The sequence below is a fragment of the Triturus cristatus genome, chromosome 9, assembly GCF_964204655.1.
Source record: "Triturus cristatus chromosome 9, aTriCri1.1, whole genome shotgun sequence".
NCBI classification, from domain to species: Eukaryota; Metazoa; Chordata; class Amphibia; order Caudata; family Salamandridae; genus Triturus; species Triturus cristatus.
The window spans coordinates 387,260,111-387,274,679 of record NC_140592.1 but is presented as its reverse complement, the minus strand read 5'-3'; positions in this window follow the sequence as shown (position 1 = coordinate 387,274,679).

The window sequence follows — 14,569 nt, the reverse complement described above, 5'->3', positions numbered from 1 at the left end:
GTTTCAACATTTGTAACCACCGTTAATTATTATTTTTTCCTCTTTTTTTTTCCCAAAGAAAACAACTTTAAATCACAACTAAAATCTTGAGCCAACAAAGGAAATCATCTTCAGCCACCTCATCCAGAAAAGCGAGTTCTACGAAACAAGGTATATATTTTCAGCACGGATTCTTAACCTTAAAAATACTACACTAACTATCGCATTGCTAAAGTTTTCCAAAAAAAATCAATGCAGTTATGATTACATTTCCCCATTTCAGAATTATATTTCATGTCTAAAGGATGGTTTAGCATTACGGAAATTGTTATGTGCTGCAACTTATATCACATGTGCGATTTTTAAAGGAAATTTTAAAAAAACACATTTCTCAACATCGTTCTGTTTCCAAATTTTTTTCTTTTATCACTTTTCCAGACATTTATTTATCGATTCCACAACAAATCACCTTGTAAGTGTCTACACAAGCCTACACACCAATACCACTGAACAAGAGTCAGCCAGAAAAGCAATTTCGAAAGAAAAAGGTAATTTCAAGCAACATTGTAAGGTGCAGCAGATTTTAAAATGTACCATGCTTTAGAGGTAACAATTAACTATTCTAACTCCAGGAAGGTGCAGCAGTAGGGAAAGTGTTGGATAGTGTAGGGGTATCAATTTACTATTCTAACTCCAGGAAGGTGCAGCAGTAGAGAAAGTATTGGATAGTGTAGGGGTATCAATTTACTATTCTAACTCCAGGAAGGTGCATCAGTAGGGAAAGTGTTGGATAGTGTAGGGGTATCAATTTACTATTCTAACTCCAGGAAGGTGTATCAGTAGGGAAAGTGTTGGATAGTGTAGGGGTATCAATTTACTATTCTAACTCCAGGAAGGTGCAACAGTAGGGAAAGTGTTGGATAGTGTAGGGGTATCAATTTACTATTCTAACTCCAGGAAGGTGCATCACTAGGGAAAGTGTTGGATAGTGTAGGGGTATCAATTTACTATTCTAACTCCAGGAAGGTGCAACAGTAGGGAAAGTGTTGGATAGTGAAGGGTTATCAATTTACTATTCTCACTCCAGGAAGGTGCATCAGTAGGGAAAGTGTTGGATAGTGTAGGGGTATCAATTTACTATTCTAACTCCAGGAAGGTGCTTCAGTAGGGAAAGTGTTGGATAGTGAAGGGTTATCAATTTACTATTCTCACTCCAGGAAGGTGCATCAGTAGGGAAAGTGTTGGATAGTGTAGGGGTATCAATTTACTATTCTAACTCCAGGAAGGTGCAGCAGTAGAGAAAGTGTTGGATAGTGTAGGGGTATCAATTTACTATTCTAACTCCTGGAAGGTGCATCAGTAGGGAAAGTGTTGGATAGTGTAGGGGTATCAATTTACTATTCTAACTCCAGGAAGGTGCATCAGTAGGGAAAGTGTTGGATAGTGTAGGGGTATCAATTTACTATTCTAACTCCAGGAAGGTGCATCAGTAGGGAAAGTCTTGGATAGTGTAGGGGTATCAATTAACTATTCTAACTCCAGGAAGGTGCAGCATTATTGAAAGTGTTGGATAGTGTAGGGGTAACAATTTACTATTCTAACTCCAGGAAGGTGCATCAGTAGGGAAAGTGTTGGATAGTGTAGGGGTATCAATTTACTATTCTAACTCCAGGAAGGTGCATCAGTAGGGAAAGTGTTGGATAGTGTAGGGGTATCAATTTACTATTCTAACTCCAGGAAGGTGCATCAGTAGGGAAAGTATTGGATAGTGTAGGAGTATCAATTTACTATTCTCACTCCAGGAAGGTGCATCAGTAGGGAAAGTGTTGGATAGTGTAGGGGTATCAATTTACTATTCTAACTCCAGGAAGGTGCATCAGTAGGGAAAATGTTGGATAGTGTAGGGGTATTAATTTACTATTCTTACTCCAGGAAGGTGCATCAGTAGGGAAAGTGTTGGATAGTGTAGGGGTATCAATTTACTATTCTAACTCCAGGAAGGTGCAGCAGTAGGGAAAGTGTAGGATAGTGTAGGGGTATCAATTTACTATTCTAACTCCTGGAAGGTGCTTCAGTAGGGAAAGTATTGGATAGTGTAGGAGTATCAATTTACTATTCTCACTCCAGGAAGGTGCATCAGTAGGGAAAGTGTTGGATAGTGTAGGGGTATCAATTTACTATTCTAACTCCAGGAAGGTGCATCAGTAGGGAAAATGTTGGATAGTATAGGGGTATCAATTTACTATTCTAACTCCAGGAAGGTGCTTCAGTAGGGAAAGTGTTGGATAGTGAAGGGTTATCAATTTACTATTCTCACTCCAGGAAGGTGCATCAGTAGGGAAAGTGTTGGATAGTGTAGGGGTATCAATTTACTATTCTAACTCCAGGAAGGTGCTTCAGTAGGGAAAGTGTTGGATAGTGTAGGGGTATCAATTTACTATTCTAACTCCAGGAAGGTGCTTCATTAGGGAAAGTGTTGGATAGTGTAGGGGTATCAATTTTCTATTCTAAGTCCAGGAAGGTGCTTCAGTAGGAAAAGTGTTGGATAGTGTAGGGGTAACAATTAACTATTCTAACTCCAGGAAGGTGGAGCAGTAGGGAAAGTGTTGGATAGTGTAGGGGTATCAATTTACTATTCTAACTCCAGGAAGGTGCAGCAGTAGAGAAAGTGTTGGATAGTGTAGGGGTATCAATTTACTATTCTAACTCCAGGAAGGTGCATCAGTAGGGAAAGTGTTGGATAGTGTAGGGGTATCAATTTACTATTCTAACTCCAGGAAGGTGCATCAGTAGGGAAAGTGTTGGATAGTGTAGGGGTATCAATTTACTATTCTAACTCCAGGAAGGTGCATCAGTAGGGAACGTCTTGGATAGTGTAGGGGTATCAATTAACTATTCTAACTCCAGGAAGGTGCAGCATTATTGAAAGTGTTGGATAGTGTAGGGGTAACAATTTACTATTCTAACTCCAGGAAGGTGCATCAGTAGGGAAAGTGTTGGATAGTGTAGGGGTATCAATTTACTATTCTAACTCCAGGAAGGTACTGCAGTAGGGAAAGTGTTGGATAGTGTAGGGGTATCAATTTACTATTCTAACTCCTGGAAGGTGCTTCAGTAGGGAAAGTATTGGATAGTGTAGGAGTATCAATTTACTATTCTCACTCCAGGAAGGTGCATCAGTAGGGAAAGTGTTGGATAGTGTAGGGGTATCAATTTACTATTCTAACTCCAGGAAGGTGCATCAGTAGGGAAAATGTTGGATAGTGTAGGGGTATTAATTTACTATTCTTACTCCAGGAAGGTGCATCAGTAGGGAAAGTGTTGGATAGTGTAGGGGTATCAATTTACTATTCTAACTCCAGGAAGGTGCAGCAGTAGGGAAAGTGTTGGATAGTGTAGGGGTATCAATTTACTATTCTAACTCCAGGAAGGTGCAGCAGTAGGGAAAGTGTTGGATAGTGTACATGTTATGTTTTGTATACATATATTTTAAAATATCAGGCTAAATTTTTTAACTTTTCTCCTTTTTCAGAAAATGTCTAGCCTTGCAGCAGCAAACTTCATTAAATCCAGGAAGGGCAAAAATTTGTTAAACCATGGTGGATACATATATAGTAAGGAAAGAATAAGTTTAACTAGAAATCATTGGAGGTGCGTGCAATACTACACTACCCATTGCAGTGGCAGAGCGGTTACTGTTGATAATTTGGTTGTGAAAACCACAGAACATAACCACTCTGCCTCTGCAATGGATGTAGAAATCAGAGAGACAATTAATGAGATGAAAGCTATTGCAAGCACCTCCAATGATTCTACAGGATCCATTTTAAGGGAGGTTGCACAGCATGTCCCCAGTCATGTTGCTAGCAACATGCCTATAATACCCAATTTGAGAAGAATTATTCAGAGACAAAAGCAGGCAAGTAATATTCAATTGTCTACACCACATACATTTTCTGACATTAGAATTCCTCATGATCTTTCTATTTCTTTTTCTGATGAACCTTTCCTTCTGCATGACAATGAAAACCCTCAGAAAAGAATTTTAATTTTTAGTACCCCCCGTAACCTTGCTAAGTTAGAAAGTAGTGAAATTTGGATGATGGATGGGACGTTTAAAAGTACACCCCATCCTTTCACTCAAATTTACACTATACATGCGAAAATTAACAATAGTGTAATTCCCTTAGTGTATAGTTTGCTACCTGATAAGACTTCTGCAACATACACTGAACTTTTATCAGTGATTAAAAGCAAAACATCTGCAAGTCCTCGAAAAATAATTATTGATTTCGAATTGAGCATGATCAATGTGATCACTAAAACGTACACGGATACCCAAATTCAGGGATGTTTCTTCCATTTTTCGCAGGCATTTTGGCGTAAACTACAGAAAACATCCCTAGTTGCAGAATATTCTCGGGATAGCAAATTACAGTTTGAACTAAAAAAATTAACTGCACTTTGTTTTGTTCCTCCCGATAGTGTGGACGAGTACTACACTGCAATTATAGAATCTGTTTATTATACGAGTAACGAGGAAAAATTGGCACCCATTCTAAATTATTTTGAGGACACATGGATTGGACACCTAAGCAGATCGGGTCGCAGGAGGAAGCCACGATTCCATGTGGAGTGGTGGAACTGCTACACGAGTTGTTTAGAGGGAGAGGCCAAAACAAACAATGCCATTGAGGGGTGGCATAACTCCTTCAATCATACAATTGGAAAACCACATCCTAACTTCTACTCATTTTTGGAAACTTTGAAGAAGGAGCAAAGTTTCCAAGAAATGAGATTAGCACAAACACTCGCAGGTAGTCTAAACCCACGAGTAACAGTCAAAACAAGGGAAATGTCTGAGAGACTATTGGCAATTCTACAACAGTTTTCGTTGTGTGTGGCTATAGACTACCTGGAAAATCTTTCTAACATTCTTTCTTTTTAAAACAATGAATTTGCTTACTTTCCTGCTTTGCCAAAAATTATACTAATTACAATAATTCAATTTGCATATAAAGTATTTTTTTAAAAATTTTTTTTACAAATTAACAAGTCGGGTTTTATCCTTTTTTTTAAAACAAATCTTCATTTCATCCAAAATAAACAAATGATGACAAATTTACTGTTCCATAGTATTTGAACCATTTATCATTATCGGTACGCCATTTTTCAAATTACCGAAAAAATCCAATTTAAATTCCGTCAAAATCATTTTCCAAAACACAATCCGATGTATAAAATACAAATAAAACCATATTCCTTAATGCACATTGCAGCTGAATCATCATTTGTATTTCAACGTTAGATATTCAAAATATAAAAGTACGCACAATTTTTGAACAAAGAAATGAAGATCGACAGTACATTTTTTTCTTCAAAAACAAACAAATCAACTGTCTGAACCGTAACTTTTAATTTAGAAAGAGTTACATACTTTTTTAAAATAACTAACTTACTTTTAATAACCCGACATAGGCCTGTATTAATGACATTAATGTGGACATGTTTTCCAACTTTTAAAACATCTATTAGTTTTCCAGCAACCTCCCCTTATTCTTTCCTTACTATATATCTATCCCTTTAAAAGGTTTAATCTATAATATCAACTGAAAATATTTCCTACCTGGACGCAGATCAGCTTCCTGCTGCTTCCTCCTCCGATGCTCTGCAAAATGGCGCATTACGTCGACGCACACGTCCTTACGTCATCGCGTGCTTCTCTATTTATGGCGGACTACTTTTTTACATTCAACTGTAAATAAATGTTAATATATGTTTTTAAAATATTTTTATTTTGTTATAAAAATGAAACTTACTTTGCAAAATTAATTTAAAAATATGTTTATTTTTTTCATGTTTTTTAAATAAAATAAAATTGTAAAATAAATAATTGTTTGCTGTCATTATTTTTAATTAAGTTTTATAAACTCCAATATTGTAATTTAATAAAAGTAAAATTACTAAATATGTTCCTTACCTTGGCTCTATTGTCTTTTCCTTTCAAAACTTCCTCTTACTTCACTTTCTGTACCTTCTTTTCTTGTTCCGCGGGTTGCATATACTGAGGCTGCCAAAATAAATGAAGGACAAACACGCTCATAGACTTAAATGGAAAACCGTGGGAAATAAATTAAAACAGTAAGTTATAATTATTATTTCTTATTTTAAAATTTTAATAATGTTATATTGTTATATTTATTACTGTAAATATTTTTAAATGTTTGTGTTAATATTTGTAATATATTATTATTGTATTTATATATTAAATAATTCAAAAATTCAATTCCATTTCTACATAAAAGGACACTTTCTTTACAACATATAAATACTCTTGTCTTTTCATATGTGTTAAAAATACTATAGTATTTAAAATTAGGTACTCAAACATTTTTCTTAAAATTTTAATATTATATACTCTTTAATGTTTTTATAAACTTATTTTTTAGTAGATAAAACCAAACTAAAAATTCTAAAGTATTAATTTATCAGCAAACAAACCAAACTTTTCTACTAGTCACAATACTCAAGTATTAATATTTTAATAAACTACTCACTTATTTAAAAACAATATTGCATTTTTTAAAAATATTTTAATACTCAAGTATTTATTTAACTGCTAACCAACAAAACACTTCTACCAGACAAAATACTCAAGTATTAATATTTTTATTAACTACTCACCTTTTTTAAATTAGAATTGCCAACCAAACATTTCTACCACACAAAATACTCAAGTATTAATATTTTTATTAACTACTCACCTTTTTTTAATTAGAATTGCTATATTAAAAAAATAATAATACTCTAGTATTAATTTTACTGCTACCCAAGTAATAAACAAGATAAATATTTTGCAAAAAAAATGCGTTGTAATAGTATATGCGTTGTAAAAGTACTTACCATATAACATCTTGCGTTGTAAATGCATGCGTTGTAAATGCATGCGTTGTAAATGCATTTTCAAATAATGCGTTGTAAAAGTATATGCGTTGTAACAGTACTTACCATATAATGGAACGCGTTGTAAAAGCATGCGTTGTAAAAGATTTTGCGTTGTAAAAAATGCGTTGTAATAGCACAGCGTTGTAAAAGTTGCGTTGTAAAGGTATTTCCCCGAGAAAAAGTCTATAATAATGGCAATTTTGGTCACATTGAGGCTTTAAAAAGAAGTTATTCAACATGAGGCACATTCCAAATGACATTTTGAATCAATTTTTCTACAGTCCAAAAAATCAATTTTCTGATGGAAAAACGATGACCGTGACCTGTCGAAATTTCTCCAGATGGTCAGAAATTGAAATTTTTCAATGTTTAACTTTTTGACTGAAAATGACTATTCCATGTAAATAATCACTTTTGGAACAAAAATAAGTGTGTTTAAGTCACTTTAATGCCTGAAATTGGTCGAAATAGAAGCTTCTGAATAGGAGAAAAAGTCTGTAATAATGGCAATTTTGGTCACATTGAGGCTTTAAAAATTAGTTATTCAACATGAGGCACATTCCAAATGACATTTTGAATCAATTTTTCTACAGTCCAAAAAATCAATTTTCTGATGAAAAACGATGACCCGTGACCTGTCGAAATTTCTCCAGATGGTCAGAAATGGAAATTTTTTAATGTTTAATTTTTTGACTGCAAATGACTATTCCGTGTAAATTATCACTTTTGGAACAAAAGTAAGTGTGCTTAGAGTCACTTTAATGCCTGAAATTGGTCAAAATAGAAGCTTCTGAATAGGAGAAAAAGTCTGTAATAATGGCAATTTTGGTCACATTGAGGCTTTAAAAATTAGTTATTCAACATGAGGCACATTCCAAATGATATTTTGAGTCAATTTTTCTACAGTCCAAAAAATCAATTTTCTGATGAAAAACGATGACCCGTGACCTGTCGAAATTTCTCCAGATGGTCAGCAATGTAAATTTTTTAATGTTTAATTTTTTGACTGCAAATGACTATTCCATGTAAATTATCACTTTTGGAACAAAAATAAGTGTGTTTAGAGTCACTAATGCCTGAAATTTGTCAAAAATGAAGCTTCTGAATATGAGAATAAGTCTGTAATAATGGCAATTTTGGTCACATTGAGGCTTTAAAAAGTAGTTATTCAACATGAGGCACATTCCAAATGACATTTTGAATCAATTTTTCTACAGTCCAAAAAATCAATTTTCGATGAAAAACGATGACCCGTGACCTGTCGAAATTTCTCCGGATGGTCAGAAATGGAAATTTTTTAATGTTTAATTTTTTGACTGCAAGTGACTATTCCGTGTAAATTATCACTTTTGGAGCAAAAGTAAGTGTGCTTAGAGTCACTTTAATGCCTGAATATGGTCGAAATAGAAGCTTCTGAATAGGAGAAAAAGTCTGTAATAATGGCAATTTTGGTCACATTGAGGCTTTAAAAATTAGTTATTAAACATGAGGCACATTCCAAATGATATTTTGAGTCAATTTTTCTACAGTCCAAAAAATCAATTTTCTGATGAAAAACGGCGACCCGTGACCTGTCGAAATTTCTCCAGATGGTCAGAAATGGAAATGTTTTCAATGTTTAAGTTTTTTGACTGAAAACGACTATTCCATGTAAATAATCACTTTTGGAACAAAAATAAGTGTGTTTAAGTCACTTCAATGACTGAAATTGGTCGAAATAGAAGCTTCTGAATAGGAGAAAAAGCCTGTAATAATGGCAATTTTGGTCACATTGAGGCTTTAAAAAGTAGTTATTCAACATGAGGCACATTCCAAATGACATTTTGAATCAATTTTTCTACAGTCCAAAAAATCAATTTTCTGATGAAAAACGATGACCCGTGACCTGTCGAAATTTCTCCAGATTGTCAGAAATGGAAATTTTTTAATGTTTAATTTTTTGACTGCAAATGACTATTCCGTGTAAATTATCAATTTTGGAACAAAAAAAAGTGTGTTTAGAGTCACTTTAATGCCTGAAATTGGTCGAAATAGAAGCTTCTGAATAGGAGAAAAAGTCTATAATAATGGCAATTTTGGTCACATTGAGGCTTTAAAAAGAAGTTATTCAACATGAGGCACATTCCAAATGACATTTTGAATAAATTTTTCTACAGTCCAAAAAATCCATTTTCTGATGAAAAACGATGACCCGTGACCTGTCGACATTTCTCCAGATGGTCAGAAATGTAAATTTTTTAATGTTTAATTTTTTGACTGCAAATAACTATTCCATGGAAATTATCACTTTTGGAACAAAAATAAGTGTGCTTAGAGTCACTTTAATGCCTGAAATTGGTCGAAATAGAAGCTTCTGAATAGGAGAAAAAGTCTATAATAATGGCAATTTTGGTCACATTGAGGCTTTAAAAAGAAGTTATTCAACATGAGGCACATTCCAAATGACATTTTGAATCAATTTTTCTACAGTCCAAAAAATCAATTTTCTGATGAAAAACGATGACCCGTGACCTGTCGAAATTTTTCCAGATCGTCAGAAATGGAAATTTTTTAATGTTTAATTTTTTGACTGTAAATGACTATTCCATGTAAATTATCACTTTTGGAACAAATGTAAGTGTGCTTAGAGTCACTTTAATGCCTGAAATTGATCGAAATAGAAGCTTCTGAATAGGAGAAAAAGTCTATAATAATGGCAATTTTGGTCATATTGAGGCTTTAAAAAGAAGTTATTCAACATAAGGCACATTCCAAATGACATTTTGAATCAATTTTTCTACAGTCCAAAAAATCAATTTTCTGATGAAAAACGATGACCCGTGACCTGTCGAAATTTTTCCAGATCGTCAGAAATGGAAATTTTTTAATGTTTAATTTTTTGACTGTAAATGACTATTCCATGTAAATTATCACTTTTGGAACAAATGTAAGTGTGCTTAGAGTCACTTTAATGCCTGAAATTGGTCAAAATAGAAGCTTCTGAATAGGAGAAAAAGTCTGCAATAATGGCAATTTTGGTCACATTGAGGCTTTAAAAAGTAGTTATTCAACATGAGGCACATTCCAAATGACATTTTGAATCAATTTTTCTACAGTCCAAAAAATCAATTTTCTGATGAAAAACGATGACCCGTGACCTGTCGAAATTTCTCCAGATGGTCAGAAATGGAAATTTTTTAATGTTTAATTTTTTGAGTGTAAATGACTATTCCATGTAAATTATCACTTTTGGAACAAAAATAAGTGTGTTTAGAGTCACTTTAATGCCTGAAATTGGTCGAAATAGAAGCTTCTGAATAGGAGAAAAAGTCTGTAATAATGGCAATTTTGGTCACATTGAGGCTTTAAAAAGTAGTTATTCAACATGAGGCACATTCCAAATGACATTTTGAATCAACTTTTCTACAGTCCAAAAAATCAATTTTCTGATGAAAAACGATGACCCGTGACCTGTCGAAATTTCTCCAGATGGTCAGGATTGGAAATTTTTTAATGTTTAATTTTTTGAGTGTAAATGACTATTCCATGTAAATTATCACTTTTGGAACAAAAATAAGTGTGTTTAGAGTCACTTTAATGCCTGAAATTGGTCGAAATAGAAGCTTCTGAATAGGAGAAAAAGTCTGTAATAATGGCAATTTTGGTCACATTGAGGCTTTAAAAAGTAGTTATTCAACATGAGGCACATTCCAAATGACATTTTGAATCAATTTTTCTACAGTCCAAAAAATCAATTTTCGGATGAAAAACGATGACCCGTGACCTGTCGAAATTTCTCCAGATGGTCAGAAATGGAAATTTTTTAATGTTTAATTTTTTGACTGCTAATGACTATTCCATGTAAATTATCCCTTTTGGAACAAAAATAAGTGTGTTTAGAGTCACTTTAATGCCTGAAATTGGTCAAAATAGAAGCTTCTGAATATAAGAAAAAGTCTGTAATAATGGCAATTTTGGTCACATTGAGGCTTTAAAAAGTAGTTATTCAAAATGAGGCACATTCCAAATGACATTTTGAATCAACTTTTCTACAGTCCAAAAAATCAATTTTCTGATGAAAAACGATGACCCGTGACCTGTCGAAATTTCTCCAGATGGTCAGGATTGGAAATTTTTTAATGTTTAATTTTTTGAGTGTAAATGACTATTCCATGTAAATTATCACTTTTGGAACAAAAATAAGTGTGTTTAGAGTCACTTTAATGCCTGAAATTGGTCGAAATAGAAGCTTCTGAATAGGAGAAAAAGTCTGTAATAATGGCAATTTTGGTCACATTGAGGCTTTAAAAAGTAGTTATTCAACATGAGGCACACTCCAAATGACATTGTAAATACATTTTTCTACAGTCCAAAAAATCAATTTTCTGATGAAAAACGATGACCCGTGACCTGTCGAAATTTCTCCAGATGGTCAGGATTGGAAATTTTTCAATGTTTAATTTTTTGAGTGTAAATGACTATTCCATGTAAATTATCACTTTTGGAACAAAAATAAGTGTGTTTAGAGTCACTCTAATGCCTGAAATTGGTCGAAATAGAAGCTTCTGAATCGGAGAAAAAGGCTGTAATACAATTTTGGTCACATTGAGGCTTTAAAAAGTAGTTATTCAACATGAGGCACATTCCAAATGACATTTTGAATCAACTTTTCTACAGTCCAAAAAATCAATTTTCTGATGAAAAACGATGACCCGTGACCTGTAGAATTTTCTCCAGATGGTCAGGATTGGAAATTTTTTATTGTTTATTTTTTTAGTGTAAATGACTATTACATGTAAATTATCACTTTTGGAACAAAAATAAGTGTGTTTAAGTCACTTTAATGCCTGAAATTGGTCGAAATAGAAGCTTCTGAATAGGAGAAAAAGTCTATAATAATGGCAATTTTGGTCACATTGAGGCTTTAAAAAGAAGTTATTCAACATGAGGCACATTCCAAATGACATTTTGAATCAATTTTTCTACAGTCCAAAAAATCAATTTTCTGATGGAAAAACGATGACCGTGACCTGTCGAAATTTCTCCAGATGGTCAGAAATTGAAATTTTTCAATGTTTAACTTTTTGACTGAAAATGACTATTCCATGTAAATAATCACTTTTGGAACAAAAATAAGTGTGTTTAAGTCACTTTAATGCCTGAAATTGGTCGAAATAGAAGCTTCTGAATAGGAGAAAAAGTCTGTAATAATGGCAATTTTGGTCACATTGAGGCTTTAAAAATTAGTTATTCAACATGAGGCACATTCCAAATGACATTTTGAATCAATTTTTCTACAGTCCAAAAAATCAATTTTCTGATGAAAAACGATGACCCGTGACCTGTCGAAATTTCTCCAGATGGTCAGAAATGGAAATTTTTTAATGTTTAATTTTTTGACTGCAAATGACTATTCCGTGTAAATTATCACTTTTGGAACAAAAGTAAGTGTGCTTAGAGTCACTTTAATGCCTGAAATTGGTCAAAATAGAAGCTTCTGAATAGGAGAAAAAGTCTGTAATAATGGCAATTTTGGTCACATTGAGGCTTTAAAAATTAGTTATTCAACATGAGGCACATTCCAAATGATATTTTGAGTCAATTTTTCTACAGTCCAAAAAATCAATTTTCTGATGAAAAACGATGACCCGTGACCTGTCGAAATTTCTCCAGATGGTCAGCAATGTAAATTTTTTAATGTTTAATTTTTTGACTGCAAATGACTATTCCATGTAAATTATCACTTTTGGAACAAAAATAAGTGTGTTTAGAGTCACTAATGCCTGAAATTTGTCAAAAATGAAGCTTCTGAATATGAGAATAAGTCTGTAATAATGGCAATTTTGGTCACATTGAGGCTTTAAAAAGTAGTTATTCAACATGAGGCACATTCCAAATGACATTTTGAATCAATTTTTCTACAGTCCAAAAAATCAATTTTCGATGAAAAACGATGACCCGTGACCTGTCGAAATTTCTCCGGATGGTCAGAAATGGAAATTTTTTAATGTTTAATTTTTTGACTGCAAGTGACTATTCCGTGTAAATTATCACTTTTGGAGCAAAAGTAAGTGTGCTTAGAGTCACTTTAATGCCTGAATATGGTCGAAATAGAAGCTTCTGAATAGGAGAAAAAGTCTGTAATAATGGCAATTTTGGTCACATTGAGGCTTTAAAAATTAGTTATTAAACATGAGGCACATTCCAAATGATATTTTGAGTCAATTTTTCTACAGTCCAAAAAATCAATTTTCTGATGAAAAACGGCGACCCGTGACCTGTCGAAATTTCTCCAGATGGTCAGAAATGGAAATTTTTTCAATGTTTAAGTTTTTTGACTGAAAACGACTATTCCATGTAAATAATCACTTTTGGAACAAAAATAAGTGTGTTTAAGTCACTTCAATGACTGAAATTGGTCGAAATAGAAGCTTCTGAATAGGAGAAAAAGTCTGTAATAATGGCAATTTTGGTCACATTGAGGCTTTAAAAAGTAGTTATTCAACATGAGGCACATTCCAAATGACATTTTGAATCAATTTTTCTACAGTCCAAAAAATCAATTTTCTGATGAAAAACGATGACCCGTGACCTGTCGAAATTTCTCCAGATTGTCAGAAATGGAAATTTTTTAATGTTTAATTTTTTGACTGCAAATGACTATTCCGTGTAAATTATCAATTTTGGAACAAAAAAAAGTGTGTTTAGAGTCACTTTAATGCCTGAAATTGGTCGAAATAGAAGCTTCTGAATAGGAGAAAAAGTCTATAATAATGGCAATTTTGGTCACATTGAGGCTTTAAAAAGAAGTTATTCAACATGAGGCACATTCCAAATGACATTTTGAATACATTTTTCTACAGTCCAAAAAATCCATTTTCTGATGAAAAACGATGACCCGTGACCTGTCGACATTTCTCCAGATGGTCAGAAATGTAAATTTTTTAATGTTTAATTTTTTGACTGCAAATAACTATTCCATGGAAATTATCACTTTTGGAACAAAAATAAGTGTGCTTAGAGTCACTTTAATGCCTGAAATTGGTCGAAATAGAAGCTTCTGAATAGGAGAAAAAGTCTATAATAATGGCAATTTTGGTCACATTGAGGCTTTAAAAAGAAGTTATTCAACATGAGGCACATTCCAAATGACATTTTGAATCAATTTTTCTACAGTCCAAAAAATCAATTTTCTGATGAAAAACGATGACCCGTGACCTGTCGAAATTTTTCCAGATCGTCAGAAATGGAAATTTTTTAATGTTTAATTTTTTGACTGTAAATGACTATTCCATGTAAATTATCACTTTTGGAACAAATGTAAGTGTGCTTAGAGTCACTTTAATGCCTGAAATTGATCGAAATAGAAGCTTCTGAATAGGAGAAAAAGTCTATAATAATGGCAATTTTGGTCATATTGAGGCTTTAAAAAGAAGTTATTCAACATAAGGCACATTCCAAATGACATTTTGAATCAATTTTTCTACAGTCAAAAAAATCAATTTTCTGATGAAAAACGATGACCCGTGACCTGTCGAAATTTCTCCAGATGGTCAGAAATGGAAATTTTTCAATGTTTAAGTTTTTGGACTGAAAATGACTATTCCATGAACATAATCACTTTTGGAACAAAAATAGGTGTGTTTAAGTCACTTTAATGCCTGAA